Genomic DNA, 15,057 nt, shown 5'->3' with positions numbered 1-15,057 from the left:
TCCCTTCTTTCCTTCTTCCCTTCTTCCCTTCTCCCCTTCCCTCCCCTCCCCTCCCTTTCTCTCCCTTCCCTTCCCCTCCCTTCCTCTCTCTCTCTCTTCTTTCTTTCTTCCTTCCTTTTTTCTTCCTTTCATTTATTTATTTTTGTCAACATTTATTTGAGTTTCTCATTGACAAAGACAATGAAGGAGAACATGAGAAAACAAATAGAATCCCTTTTTCTTTCTACATGAAAACATCAGGAAAATTGCTCTAAGTCACATCTCCTCTGTGGACTTCAACTGTCTGTGAAAATATTTCAAAAATTTTAAGTTATAATTTTTATATATTTAAAAATGGTAGAATTATTTATTCAAATGACACAGTGCTCTCAGCATGTAAAATAGTCTTTGAAATTATCTTTCTGGTTTGAAGTAGAGAAGGGACTCCAAACCACACAATGTAGCCTCCTGTTATCATTTTCTATCCTAAGTGATACCAAAAGTACCGTCACGGTTTCAGCTATTTTATTTGCATAACGTTTCCAATAACTGATTGGTATATAGTTAAAGACATCTAAAAGAAACTCTCTTAAGAAAGAGAAAAATAAAATATCGGTTATTACTTTTTAATGAACGTACCCAATTACGAGCACTGTAAGTATATGGCTATTTCAACTATGTAACTTCACAAGGAAGAAGAAAAAAAAAAAGAATCCCTGTGTTTTAAGTACTAGGCCATTTGGAATAATAGCTAATCTATCTGCTGAGGAACCAAGAGGGATCATCAAGGCATAGATTTAATACTAAACAGAGAGGCTCTGTTTGTTTTGAGACAGGGTCTTGCTCTGTCACAAAGTTGGAGTGCAGTGGTGTGACTATGGCTCACTGCAGCCTCGACCTTCCAGACTCAAGCAATGGTCCCACTTCAGCCTCCCAGGTAGCTGGAACCACAGGTGCATGCCACCATGCATGGCTAATTTTTTTTATTTTTTACTTTTTGGCTTTTTTGTAGAGACAGGGTCTTGCCATGTTGCCCAGGCTGGTCTTGAAGTCCTGGGCTTAAAGCAATTCCCCCACCTCGGCCTCCCAAAGTGTGGGCATTACAGGCGTGAGCCACTATGCCCAACCTGTATATGTTGAATGCTGTGAGTATCAGTGCATTACAGATTCTCATTGAATCCTCTGAGATAGATATTATTCTCCCAATTGACAGAAGAAGTCACTGAGGCTGTGACTCAGATTCGATAGTATGTTCACAATCACCTAGAGAGGCAGAGAGCCAAGATCCAAAGCCAAGTCTGAACTTCACACATTGCTATACACTTCTCCCACAATGTACGAAAAGTAGAAATCTGATTTTGTGTCACTTACTTCCATCCCTCTTTTATGCTACTTTTTGTCAGTGTAAGTTCTCTCATAACTATGTTGGGTGAGATAAACCCAGGCAAGAGAGTAATTATGGCTCTTCTGAGACATTTGCAGGAAACACCAATAGTGGGTCAGAGATGTAAATAATACAACAGGTGGGAGACACAACCACTTGTGTGGTCAGGTATGGCTGAAGAGATAATCAACTGTACTTTCTCCTTACTGCAAAAAGAGTTTTGTTTTCACCTCTAATCTATAAGGACAGGCATCATATTCAGAGCATATCACCAATGTGGTGCTAAAACAGCAAGCATTTCCTTCCCTCATTCCATACTTTCACATTCTATATAAAGTTATGCTCACATGGCACTGAAATAGACGTTTTTATGTTCTACAAAAATACCACTGCAACATGGCAAAAATGCCATAACTTGAAATAGATTATCTTCTAAGATTAACTTTGCCGAAAGAACAAATTTCCCCCACATTCACTCTGTAATCTTTGAGTCCTAGAAAAACTGACACTAATTCCCCACTCCTCTATAAATTCTGAGGTACCCTTACTTTGACTTCTTTTTTAGGAAAGATGTTGACCATGTGAATTCAAAGCAAACCACTTTCTAGCTATGTACATTTAGAGTATTTACTTAAACCCTCTAAATCTCAATTCCATATCTGTAAAATAGGAATAATAACTTTTCAGTGACAGGATCATTGAAAGGATGAAATACTTCATGTAGTGCTTAGATTTTAAAATGCACTTATTGCATACTGGGTCTCACTGCTGCTTCAATTAAACATTAATTGAACATCTACTATATACTTGCATTATGCTAATACTGGGGAACAAAGATTATTAAGGTATTCCCAAGTCACAGAGACCTAACATTATAATGGGAAGGATAAACAGATGAACAGCAAACCATAATGCATTCTGATAACTCTCCAAAAATATCACTCCTTTGGGAGCTCAGAGGAAGAAGTGACTGACTTCTAGGAAGGACAGGGCATGAGCCCTGGGAGTGAGGTGGAGAAGGATTAGACATGGATTTATAAACAAAGTAAGAGCTGCGGAGAGTCTTGAAGATCTCAAGAACTGTGTTTCCTGAAAGGAGAAAAGGGGATGAGACATAGAAGTTGAAACATCACAGTATTTGGGAATAGTGATGAATAAGACTGCAAAGCAGTTTAAAATGATCATAGATCTTTTATGGCACTCTTTAGGCCTAGCCTTGATTTATTCACATAAGTTTTTAAGGAAAGAAAGAAAATGGTAAGGCATAGATAGAATAAGTATTAAACTTGTTGAAAAAGCAAAACAGCCTGGCCAACATGGCGAAACTCCGACTCTACTAAAAATACAACAAAAATAGCTGGGCATAGTGGCAGGCGCCTGTAGTCCCAGCTACTTGGGAGGCTGAGGGAGGAGAATTGCTTGAACCCGGGAGGCGGAGGTTGCAGCGAGCCAAGGTCACACCACTGCACTCCAGCATGGGTGATCGAGTGAGACTCTGTCTCAAAAAAAAAAAAAAGAAAAACAAAACAGGCTTACAGGTTTAATGACCTATGTTTGTCCAGCAGTTTAAGGGTCTAGCAATCACCAGAAATAGTAAGCAGTTTGGATTCCAATACCTATGTCAAGTGTTCAATTTTGAATAAGCGTGGTATAATTTTAAGTCATAGGTAATTAAGCCATGTCCCCAGCCTATGGAAATAGATAACAATGAACATTTCAAGGAATTTCTTTGCCATCTGCAGAGACTGAAGATATATTGATGATTATCAAGTGAGTTGTCACATTTCAAAATTACTCATGGAAATGTTCCTAATTACCTGTCTTAGTGTGCTGCAAATAACAGGCTTACCAAATTAGTAATGCTTAGCATGGTTTAACTAATAGCCTTGACATCTAATTCTCTTATAACGTGTGGATGCAACAGAAAAAGAGAGATTTTTCATCTTAAAACAATGGCGGTCCACAGCCTTAGCACTTTGTTCACAAAGGACATACTCTTCTACCTAAGCTTCTTACATGATAAGATGATAAAGCTGACTCCTCTGTGAAAGTCTATCCTGAAATGTCTTTGGAAACAAGTAAACATATCAATGTTCCTCATAATTCAGATTTGAGGTTTTGGCTGCAGAAAAGTTAGAAAAGAAATTTTGCCTTGTCATTCAATTAAGAATTGCCATTCATTTATTTTATAAGTTGGCAAACTAGCATCCCAAATATCCAATCTTGAAATAGGAAAGCAGAATGAGTACGCCTTAGAAAGGATTTTCAGTTTAGATTACTTTTCTAGGCAAGTTGTGATATAGCAGAAAAGAACAGCCTTTCTGGTCTTCTTTCAACATTTTCTCTGTGATGTGAGCCCTGTCACCTGTCTTTTCAGACTTTAGTTTTCAAATCTCTAAAATAGGGGGCAATATTTTGTAGCTAACTATTTTATTATCAGAATTAAATAACATTAGCCAGGTGTAGTGGCTCACATCTGCAATCCCAGTGACCTGGCAGACTGAGGAGGGAGAATTGCTTGCGGTCAGGAGTTGAAGATTAGCCTGGGAAACAAAGTGAGACTCCATCACTACAAAAATTTTGTTAAAAATTAGTCACTCATGGAGGATCTCACCTGCAGTCCCAGCGAGACTGTGGTGGGAAAATCACTTGTGTCGACGAGTTCAAGGCTACAGTGAGTCATGATCATGCTAGTGCGTTCCAGCCTAGGTGACAGAGGGAGAAAAAAATAAAACAAAAACAAACCTCCCAAAATGAAAAACAAACAACAAAAAAACACACAGAATTAAATAACATTATATGAAATAACTACACATTTTCAAGTGCTGTAATATTACTATCTCTATAATTAGGTAAAAACATTACCAATAATGGCTTTATATTGGTCTCATGTCTCTTCCTCAATTTCTTCTACTAATGTACATTTATTGTATAATACATTATATCTAGTATGTTATATATGTTAATATGTTATACATATATTATACCCATATTAACCATAATTTATGATATATTATATATTGTAATACATGTTATATATTAAACTATATCTATTACATTACATGAACATAAACACACGCAGACATACTTTAAAAATTCTTTAATCAAGCATTTAATTCTAATCATGATTCTTTTACTACTTGTCTCACTGCAGGAGAAAAAACACACAGATATATACACACACAGACACACAACAAATTTAATTTTTTCAATTGTCATTTTATCATTTAAAAATATGAGATTTTGACTATTTTCTAAAATTGTTCAATGCATTCGTTTGTTTTGATTATAATTTGACCACCATCCCTGGACCTGTTTTTGTCCAAATACCTAAGAATGTATTTAATTAGTAATATGGAGAGAAAAAAAGATAAATATAAAGGAGAAGCTCTGAAGAAATGGCTACAGAAAGAGAGTTGAATTTCAAAAAACAATGAAACTGCAAAAGACAAACTGTTCTTGGTGTCTCCTTCATCAAGTATTTCATCAGACTTCCCTATAATTGCATTAAATAGACTACGCTTGCTTACAGCTGAATCAAGCTAATCAGAAATAAACAAGCACTTTCGGAGGTTATTCAAAGTATGAACTTATTGCCTACAGTAAAAAAAAAAAAAAAGGCATCAAAATTACTGTGAGAATTTAGATTGCACAGCTAGAATATTTGCAAATTTTATTTATTATTTTATTTCACTTTCACAGTTCCCAGTTATTTAAGTTGTGCAAACTTAAACATAGGAGCTGTCATGAAAATTAGGTGCTGCAAACAGTAAAACTAAAAACACAAAATTTTAAAACTCCCTGGAAGATACATTTTTGGTGGGAGAATCAGTATCTAGCTTATAATTCTTTCCAGTGTTTATTGTGATATTTGTCAGTGGGACTACATGGAAGACTCTACTAACAGAGACATAGCAACTCAAAGCACTGAGTTTTGCCAATCCTAAAATTTAAACAATGCTGGGTATAATATTGTGGTGTTACGACCAAGAGCCCCTGAATTAACATCAACTGACTAATGATTCTGAGCTCCAAAACTGTATGACAAATATGGTCAACCTTGTTGGTATTTACTTTGCAATGGCAGGGATCCTTTAGGGAGTTGGTTTTGTGCATTGGCAAGTATCATGTTTGTTTGTTTGTTTAATTTTGTCAGTAGCTTTAAGGGTACAGTTGGTTTTTCATTACATGGATAAATTGTACAGTGTCAAAGTTTGGGATTTTAGTGCATCTGTTACCTGGGTAGTGTACATTATACCCAATAGTCTTCATTCCTGACCTCCCTCCAATCCTTCCCCTTTCTGAGTCTTCAAGTGTTCATTGTAATACTCTGCATGCCTTTGTGTATCCATAGCTCAGCTCCCACTTATAGTGAGAACAACATATATATTTTTATCATCAGAATTAACTCCTTTCTTTTAACGTAGATCTTGAAGCCTAGGCTGTTGTTGAGTTTTACATATCTAAAATCGCTTGTAACATGAGAGGAAGAAAAATACAAGTTGGTATAATTTCTTCTGTCTTTTTCTCCAAGAAAATATTATGGAAAACAGAAAAGACTCCTACAGCAGCAATTTTCAGTAGACCATGGAAAGCTTCTGGGTGTGTTCAGGATCTACTGTGCTATGGCAAGAACATATTGAGAGCATTATTTATATATGTATTAAATTTCAAGGTTATATGTTATTTCAAATACATTTTAGACTGTAGATATTATATTAGTGCAATTATATAGTTGACCCTGAATGTTTGAACTGCACAGGTACACCTATATATGAATTTTTTCAATAAATATATTAGAAAGTTTTTGGAGATGTGTAACAAGTTAAAAAAACTTGAAGATAAACCATGTAGCCTAGAAATATCTTTTTAAATAAAAAAGTTAGGTATGTCGTGAATGCATAAAATAATGTGGCTGCTATTTTATGATTTACTACTATAAAATATATACAAGTCTATTATAAAAAGTTAAAACTGATCAAAACTTATGTACACATGGCAGCATTTTTAGTTGAGAGAAATGTAAACAATGTAAAGATGCAGCATTAAATCATAACTTTATAAAATAAACTGTAGTAATACTGTATTATTGTAATTGTTTTGTAGCCACGTCTTTTGCTACTGCAGTGAGCTCAAGTGTTGGGAGTACCTACTGAAAATACCATGTGATCCCAATTATCTCCAAGTGAACAGTTCATCTCTTCAGGAAATTACATATTTCAGTAAAGAGTGATCTCTCATGATTCTCACACATTTTTCATTGCCTTTAATACAATACTGTAAACCTTAAATAACACCAGAGATTTTATACAAAGTTGCCACTAGTGATGCTGGGAGTGCTCCCCAGAAGCAGAGAAAAGTCATGACATTACAAGAAAAGATTGAATTGCTTGATATGTACCACAGATTGAGGTCGGCAGCTGTTGGAGACCTAAGCTCCAACTGGAAGTTGGAGCTCTAAATGAGGGTTGCCTGACGTTTCAAAATTAATTACTCCAGTGTAAGGACCACTGTAAAGAAAGGAAATTTCTGAAGCTGTTGCTACAGTTACACCAGCAGGTGGAAAAACCTTGTACATTTGCAAAATACCTTTGAACCCATATTAAAAATGCAGTTTTTATGTGGATGCAGGATTGCTGTAAGAAAAGCATACTTGGCCAGGCGCGGTGGCTCAAGCCTGTAATCCCAGCACTTTGGGAGGCCGAGACGGGCGGATCACGAAGTCAGGAGATCGAGACCATCCTGGCTAACATGGTGAAACCCCGTCTCTACTAAAAAAAAAATACAAAAAACTAGCCGGGCGAGGTGGCAGGCGCCTGTAGTCCCAGCCACTCGGGAGGCTGAGGCAGGAGAATGGTGTAAACCCAGGAGGCGGAGCTTGCAGTGAGCTGAGGTCCGGCCACTGCACTCCAGCCTGGGCGACAGAGCGAGACTCCGTCTCAAAAAAAAAAAAAAAAAAAAAAAAAAAAAAAAAAAGAAAAGCATACTTGTAAACTCTAATATGATTCAAGAAAATGTGAAGTCATTATAGGACAACTTAAAATAAAAGGAAAGTGAAAGATCTAAAGATGGAGAATTTAATGCCAGCAAAGGATGGTTTGATAATTTTAGATAGTGGTTTGACTTAAAAAATATCAAGAGAACAGAAGAAACAGTGTCTGCCACCCAAGAGGTGGCAGATGAGTTCCTAGATGCCATTAAGAAAATCATTGAGGAGAAAGAATACCTTCATTGAGGAGCAAATTGCTAATGCAAACAAAAGTGTCCTATGCTGGGGATAAAAAAGAACCCACAAAATATATTCATTAGTAAGGAAGAAAAGTGAGCAACAAATTTTAAGGCAGGGAGAAATAGCCTAACTCTACCATTCTGTGCAAATGCAATGCAGTGAGATTTATGATCATTACTGCCCTTATGTGTAAAGCTGCTACCCTCTGAGCCTCGAAGGGAAAAGATAAATACTAGCTTCCAGTCTCTCAGTTATACAACAAGAAGGCCTGGACAATGCCAGATAACCCTTTTTCTAAATTTATTCTATTTATGCCTTATCCCTAAAGTCAGAACATGCCCCTGGCCACCAAGACCCTCTTGAGTTCAATGTCAAAGGCGTTGAAGTGGTTTACTTGTCCTAAAGCACATCTCAAATTCAGCCTCTAGAACAGGAGGTCATTAGGACTTTTAAGGCCCATGAAACACAGAGTCTGTGAAAGGGATTGTGAATGCTAAGAAAGAGAACCACAATCAAGAGAACATGATGAAAGTCTGGAACGATGACACCATTGAAGACGTCATCACTGCTATAGAAAAGCCATGAAATTGATCAAGCTTCAAACAATACATTCCTGCTGGAGAAAACTGTGTTCAGATGCACATGACTTCACAGAATTTACAACAGAGCCAGTCAGAGAAATAATAAAAAGATTGTGGATATGGCAAAAAGGTAGGATGTGGTAGGGTGAAGGGTTTCAAGATTAACAAGTTTTAAAGGAGTCAAAAGTTATATGAAAGTTTTTGACTGTGAAGGGGGTTGGTGTCCCTAATCCTCATGTTGTTCAAGGGATAACTAAATATTAATATAATGTATAATAAAGTATATATCAATTATGGTACATTAATTTTCCTTGTAATTATGCTGACTAATGATGAATGTTCAGGAACCAATGCTCTGTAAGTGTTCTCAGGACTATGAATCTTTCCTAATAAATATAAAAGTAAAATTAACAGGAGTAGATTGAAAAAAATGTGTTTTCAATATATTTCTTGTCCTAGGTAGCTCAGAACTTATTTATGGTTTTTCTACACTTAAGATCTAGGTACGATTAGCTGAAATACTGACTTTCCATATTTTGTGCAAAACCTATTGCCCTTCCCACCTTTCTGAAAATTTGTGAGAGATTTTTTACCCTTCCCAAACATACTTCCATGTCCACTGAATTTTAATAAATCCCCAACTGAAGTCACTGTCTAGAGTGTCTTGCTTTATTTTTTCTATACCTTTATCAAATCAGGAATGACCCTGTTAATTGATTTTTTAGTAGTCTTTTGTTTGTCCCCACATTTCCTTCCCATTTGAATATCAACACCCTGAGAGGCAAGATAACATCTGTCTTGTTTTCCACAGCACCTTAGTGGCTACAAGAATGTTTGGTTCCTTTCATTTTACTGCAAAAGACTAGATGCCTTATCATGGATTGGCAAGCTTTTCATAGAAATGGTATTTTGGTCAACTTTTTTCTAGAATATAACAGAAGACTGTGGGAACAAAATGCGAACTTAAATGAGTTGACAATTATTACATTATGAAATGTAAATTATAGTGTGCATTGTAAATAATTTATTAGTAAAAGCAAAAATTCATAATTTGTGATATTTTAAGGTATAAATTAGAGTTGATTAAATATATACATTTCTAATTTGCATAGGAATATTCTTAATTTAGGGTGTAAAAATGATGAAGTTTTAAGTCAGGATTCCATAACCTTCGAACATTCTTTCATATGCCAATACAGTCTACATGAGATCACTATTTTCACTGTGTCAAGAGAAAAAAAGTATAGTAATCACTATATTAAAGCACTTTCCCACAATAGTAAATACTATAAATTGCTTTGCTTTAAAATGTGTTAAGATATTATTCCACTTGTGCTGATAGTAGGCTCAATCCTCAGGAAATTGTTTAACTAAATTAATCTAATATGGATAACTGTTATAACTAACATTTTTGTAATGAGATATTTTATGTAACAAAAAGAAAAAAAACAACAAAATAAGCTTAAATAACATGCTGTACAATAGAAACAAAAGCCCATAAAATACATAGAAATGGTCTGTAAGAAATAAGCAGTCTATACGTGACAAAGAATTGTTTTCTACAGAATGACCTACAAAATTAGATAAATAAATTTTTCTCAACCTCTTTCTCTCATTTGACAATCCAACATACTTCAATACAATACCACTCAAATTGTGATTGTGAATCTACTGTGTAGCCAAAAAAGTAAAAAGTATATTATACAAATTCTTTTATTTTAAAACCTTTCTTAAATACTAAAACATATCACATATTTGTGTTTAGACATGACACATATCTTATGTACAATAAAATATTTTAAGATATATGGCAAAAGCTTAAAATATGTGTTTTAAAAGTCACATAAATCAATAGAAAATTATATAAATCCCTCAATAGAACATTAACCAAAGGAATAACAATTTTTAGCAGATATGCAAATGATCAATGCATTTATTAAAATGTGGTTGCTCTCATTAATTAAGTATTGCAGATTTAAACAACAGCATTATAGACTTACAAAGCAAAGATGAGACTGATAATACTCTATATAGGAAATTATTCTGGTAAATAATCGCCCTCACACTTTGCTGACAGCAGTGTAAATCTGGCCATTTTTACATTTTACTTCTTCCTGTAATACATAAATATGTGTGCCTACATTCCACTTACAGAAATGTATTCCAAAAAAATAATTAGACAAATTTGCAAAGATGTTCATAAAATGATAATAATGGCTAACATTTCTTGATCTAATTATATATAAATTATCAAATTTAATCATTAAAAAATCTGGGTGATCTATATCTATGTTATCCCAGTTTTATAACTGAGGAATCTAAAAATGATAGAAATTGAGTAACTTGCTCAGTAACAATAATTGTGACATTTAAATCAGGCTGTCTATATCCTTATCAGGTCTTTAAAACCAGGTAATTTTAGTGAATATAGTTAATTGACTTTTAGCCTCCATTCCACCCTTCTTCTGGGACTTTCTGTACTGTGGAATCAGAAAAGCTAAAAGACACATCTCATAGATTATAGACTGCCTTGAAGCTAGGATTATGGGTATGACAGGTTCATCTCAGCAGGTGCAGTGCCATGACATTTGGAAAACAGGAGTGATCTGGAGACTATGTAATGCATATTAGTTCCTTCCACGTTCTGTAGGCGATTACAGTACAGCAGCATTCGGTTTCTAGCGGCAGCACCCCAGGAACCAATCACTAGCCTCGTGGATGCTGAGAGGCAAGCCCCATGACCTGTCATTAACAGCGGAAATCTTACTGTGTGGCAAAGCTCTGGGTCCACTGTTCCTGGACCCAGCAGTTTCCAGATACTTAGATGGAAGCCCAGCAGCTTCCAGATACTTAGATGACAGCTTTGCAAAATTTTCTTGGGATACACAGGTGAGGAGGCAGAAGCACCTTCTTGACTCTGCAGATCATAGCCAAAATTTTCTAGTTCTCAGGACAAAATTTCACTGGCGGCTGTTTTCTGACATATGGATCACAAGTAAGGCATTGTCCTCTTGGAATTAACAGCCACAAGCATTGCTTCCTGAAAGCCAGCCTTACAGATTGAGAGATAAATAGCTATTCTCCTAATGGACCTATTCCCTGGTATTGTCACAAAATTATTTCTGCAGGATCAGTGTAGAACGCACTTCTGTAGCCATGTTAACAATTTTGATAATAGCCTAGAGCTTTCTCTTTTCTGAAATTAATCACTGGCTATACAGCTAGCCTGGGACATGCATTGAGTTTAGTCGCAATGTTTAATAATTTAAATCATTAAGTTTATGTAATGGGGAATCAGATATACAGATATATATCTGTATAATGGAATATAATGCAGTAATTGAAACTAAAGTCTATTTATTAACATGAAAATATATCTAGAACATAGTATTGAGTTTTTAAAACACAAGCTATAAAATAGCCATTTATGTATGTTCATATGTTTAGAAAAGTATGGCAGGATATATAATAAAATATGAATAATTATCTTTCAGTATTACTATATGAAATAATTCTCACTATCTTCTTTAAAGTTTTTTATATTGCTCTAATGTGAGTTTTTAATGAGTACAAGTGCTTTAATAACAAAAATGAAAGTTAGTTTCATTTAGGGTGGAAAAGAGAGATGATGTCATTATCCTATCTTGAGTGTGTAGAATAGCTTAATCTCACTATTCTTCTTTCATTGTCTCTAATCTTTTTATATATAACTTTATATTAGTTTAATTGTGCAAGCCATACTCAATTCTTTTAACAGAATATGAGGTTTAAAAGCTAGGATTAAAAATGAATACTCATTATATACTTGTTTGCAAACTACCTCTTAACGTGTGGCATCTGCTCGTCTCAGTATATTCACTCTGCATAGCAATCTTGCCAAGACATTCCAAATACATTGAATGTAGAATGCCTTTTTACTTAATTGCACAATTATGTGTTCTTGGTATCAGAGTTCGGAGAAGTTTATGAACTTTCAACACTCCCTCCTCCAATTCTTCCATGTGTCTAACATAATCATTTTTTTTTCCTTCTCTTCACCTACACATTAAGCTCTGGGAAGTAAATTTGAAAGACCGAAGCCCTGACACTTGAAAATTTCAAGGTTTGGTTGGCGTTGCTTATTGATCATGGAAATCATCACTTCAAATAGAGATATAATTTGTTTCTAGGGACTGCAGTAGCTGACAGTATATTAAGGCAATGATGCTCCCGTTTTGCAAATATTCCTTTTCATGTTTACTACTGCCAAGACTATCAAAATTTTGGAGTTCTTGTCTGAACTAATAAGAATCAAGGCGAAGTTACAGACTTAACTTTAGCTCTCAGACGTATATATTTTAACATTTAACCAAGTAACACTAATTCTCAAATTCCTGATTTGGTCTAGTTGTTCTACATTGTATCCATTAGCCCAACTTCCCTCTCTCACTTTCTATTATAATAAAAATCCCAAATCAGTGTTTCAGCTCAGTCAGCTAGGATTGCAAAAGTATCTGTTCTATGATATTACCATAAATAGTTAGAACCATTAGCTGCTTAAGATATTTCTTCTCCCAAGGAAACATTTCTCAGATTTTTTGAGCTATTAATTCTGTCTCAGACGCCCTTTGTCTATTTTTTGAAGCTCTTTAAAATATAGCATTTATAACCTTTATTTTTCTTGTTTATATCCATCACTAATCTGCACACTCCTTGAGTTCAAGGAATACCTTTTATGAATCTTTATAGTGCTCACATTTTATCATTTCCTGGCCAGTAGTTCCTCAAAGTGCATCCACATTTTAGAAGATTATTTTAACTAAAAAATTGGAATATCACCTGTGTTCTTGTGATAGCTAATGGTGAAATGTTGGAAGAAAAAGTGATAAGTAAAAATAGTGTTTGAGTTAAATGCCTACTTAATATCTAACATCTTCAAATCTCATATTGTACAAAAACAAGTAAAAGACTGGTTGACTTACAGCTAAATGAAATCTTTTAGTTCACATTGTTTGTATGTCCTTCAGGAAGATTAGGCAAACATTAGAGAATAATGAGAAATTAGAGAATATTCAGAAGTAGGTAAAATTGAAGGATAAACCTTTTCCTAATTTTCCTTGTCCCTTATATCTTAGATACATTCTTCCGTACTGTCTCAAGCCATCTGAGAATTTGTTCAAGGAATTTAACTCACCCCATATAGGTATTAGTGTGGCAGATACTACAATCTGCAATTCTCCAGTGTCTAGTAGAATCTTTTAAATCAAAATGCAGCCAATATTTCTAAGAAAGACACATATCTGGTAAAATAGGGAAATTGTTCATATATACATTAACATTTAACATATATATTAACATATATGTATATAGGTACACCTCTCTTGCATGAAAGGAAATCTGGTAAGTATAAGCAGAAGTAATTCAGTGGAACTTCTAGAACTATACTTTTTTTTGCTCTTTCCCCGCTTCTTCTTCTTTTTTTTTTTTTTGTCTTGAGACGGAGTTTTGCTCTTGTCGCCCAGGCTGGAGTGCAATGGCACAATCTTAGCTCATTGCAACCTCCACTTCCTGGGTTCAGGAAATTCTCCTGCCTCAGCCTCCCAAGTAGCTGCGATTACAGGTGCCCACCACCATGTCTGGCTAATTTTTGTATTTTTAGTAGAGACAGGGTTTCACCATATTGTCCAGACTGGTCTTAAACCCCTGACCTCAGGTGATCCTCCTGCCTTGGCCTCCCAAAGTGCTGGGATTACAGGTGTGAGCTACCATACCCAGCCCTCCCCTTCTTCTTCTTATTGACTTCAAAGACAGTCTGGATGGCTATGTGTGTAGCAGTTATTTTGCACCATAAGGTGGAACTTCAATATGAAAAATGCACACAAAGCCTTCTATAAGAGAAAGACAGAAGGAAGCTTTGTCTTTTTGAGCCATCATAGAAGCACTGGACTTATTCTGGAGTTAGAAAAAACAATAAAACCTGTTACTGTTAAAACATGTTAAGCCTTTTATTTATTTGTTTATTTCAGTGTTGTGGTCTCACTTACAGTCAAACACAGAGTCTAAGTGATAGAGTTCTGACTGATCTTTTCTTTGTCTATCTTTATTGGAAGCTGAACGTAGCTAGTCCCTGTCATCTGAATTTTAAAGCTACCCTATATTTGAGTACTACTGAATTTTCCTATATTTTACTCATTTTATTCTTACGCTTCATCTTTTTCATTTTTTCCCACCATTACCCAACTTTGTAATAATTTTTGAATCAACTCTGAGTTTTCTACATTCCTTCAATGCAATTGTAATGTTAATGGTAATGTGCCAAACTATTCCAATGAACTTTTTATTACTTGGTGGCATTTGCTTAAATTTTGTTTTAAACAATAATGATAAACTGTCCGATAGAAAAAGAGAATAATTTCTCTTGAACTTAACTTTCTCTTTTTTTCCCAAGTAAAACAGACTTTTTATTCTTACAGAGATGTTCACTCAAAGGCCTCAAAATATCAAATTTTAATTAAGATAACATTGAAAACCTCAACTCACCAACCCATTAATCATGCATAGCATTGTAAAAGGATTTGCTCAGTTATAAAACATAGCCTCAAATGTTGGCTTCAAATTAATACACAGGCAACAGCAAAGTCCACAATTCCACATTCTGTGTGAATGCTAAAAGCTTTGTTTTCACCAGTCATTTCTTAGCTAGTATTTAACTCATCACTTTGAAAATCACTTTGATAAGCAGATACCTTAAGCACTGAAGGAGCTGTTTAAAAAAATGCCTAAATTTCCCTTTCAGCTTTTTAAAATTCCATTACAGAACAGTTACTGAAATGGAAAATGTACCAACTGCTTATATAGAAATTTTCTTGGAGAAATAGGGGAATAAAATCGTGTTTTTCATTTAG

The sequence above is a fragment of the Trachypithecus francoisi genome, unplaced genomic scaffold (genome assembly GCF_009764315.1).
Source record: "Trachypithecus francoisi isolate TF-2019V2 unplaced genomic scaffold, Tfra_2.0 Lachesis_group8, whole genome shotgun sequence".
In the NCBI taxonomy this organism is placed as follows: Eukaryota; Metazoa; Chordata; class Mammalia; order Primates; family Cercopithecidae; genus Trachypithecus; species Trachypithecus francoisi.
Note: the sequence above shows the minus strand (reverse complement) of the source record.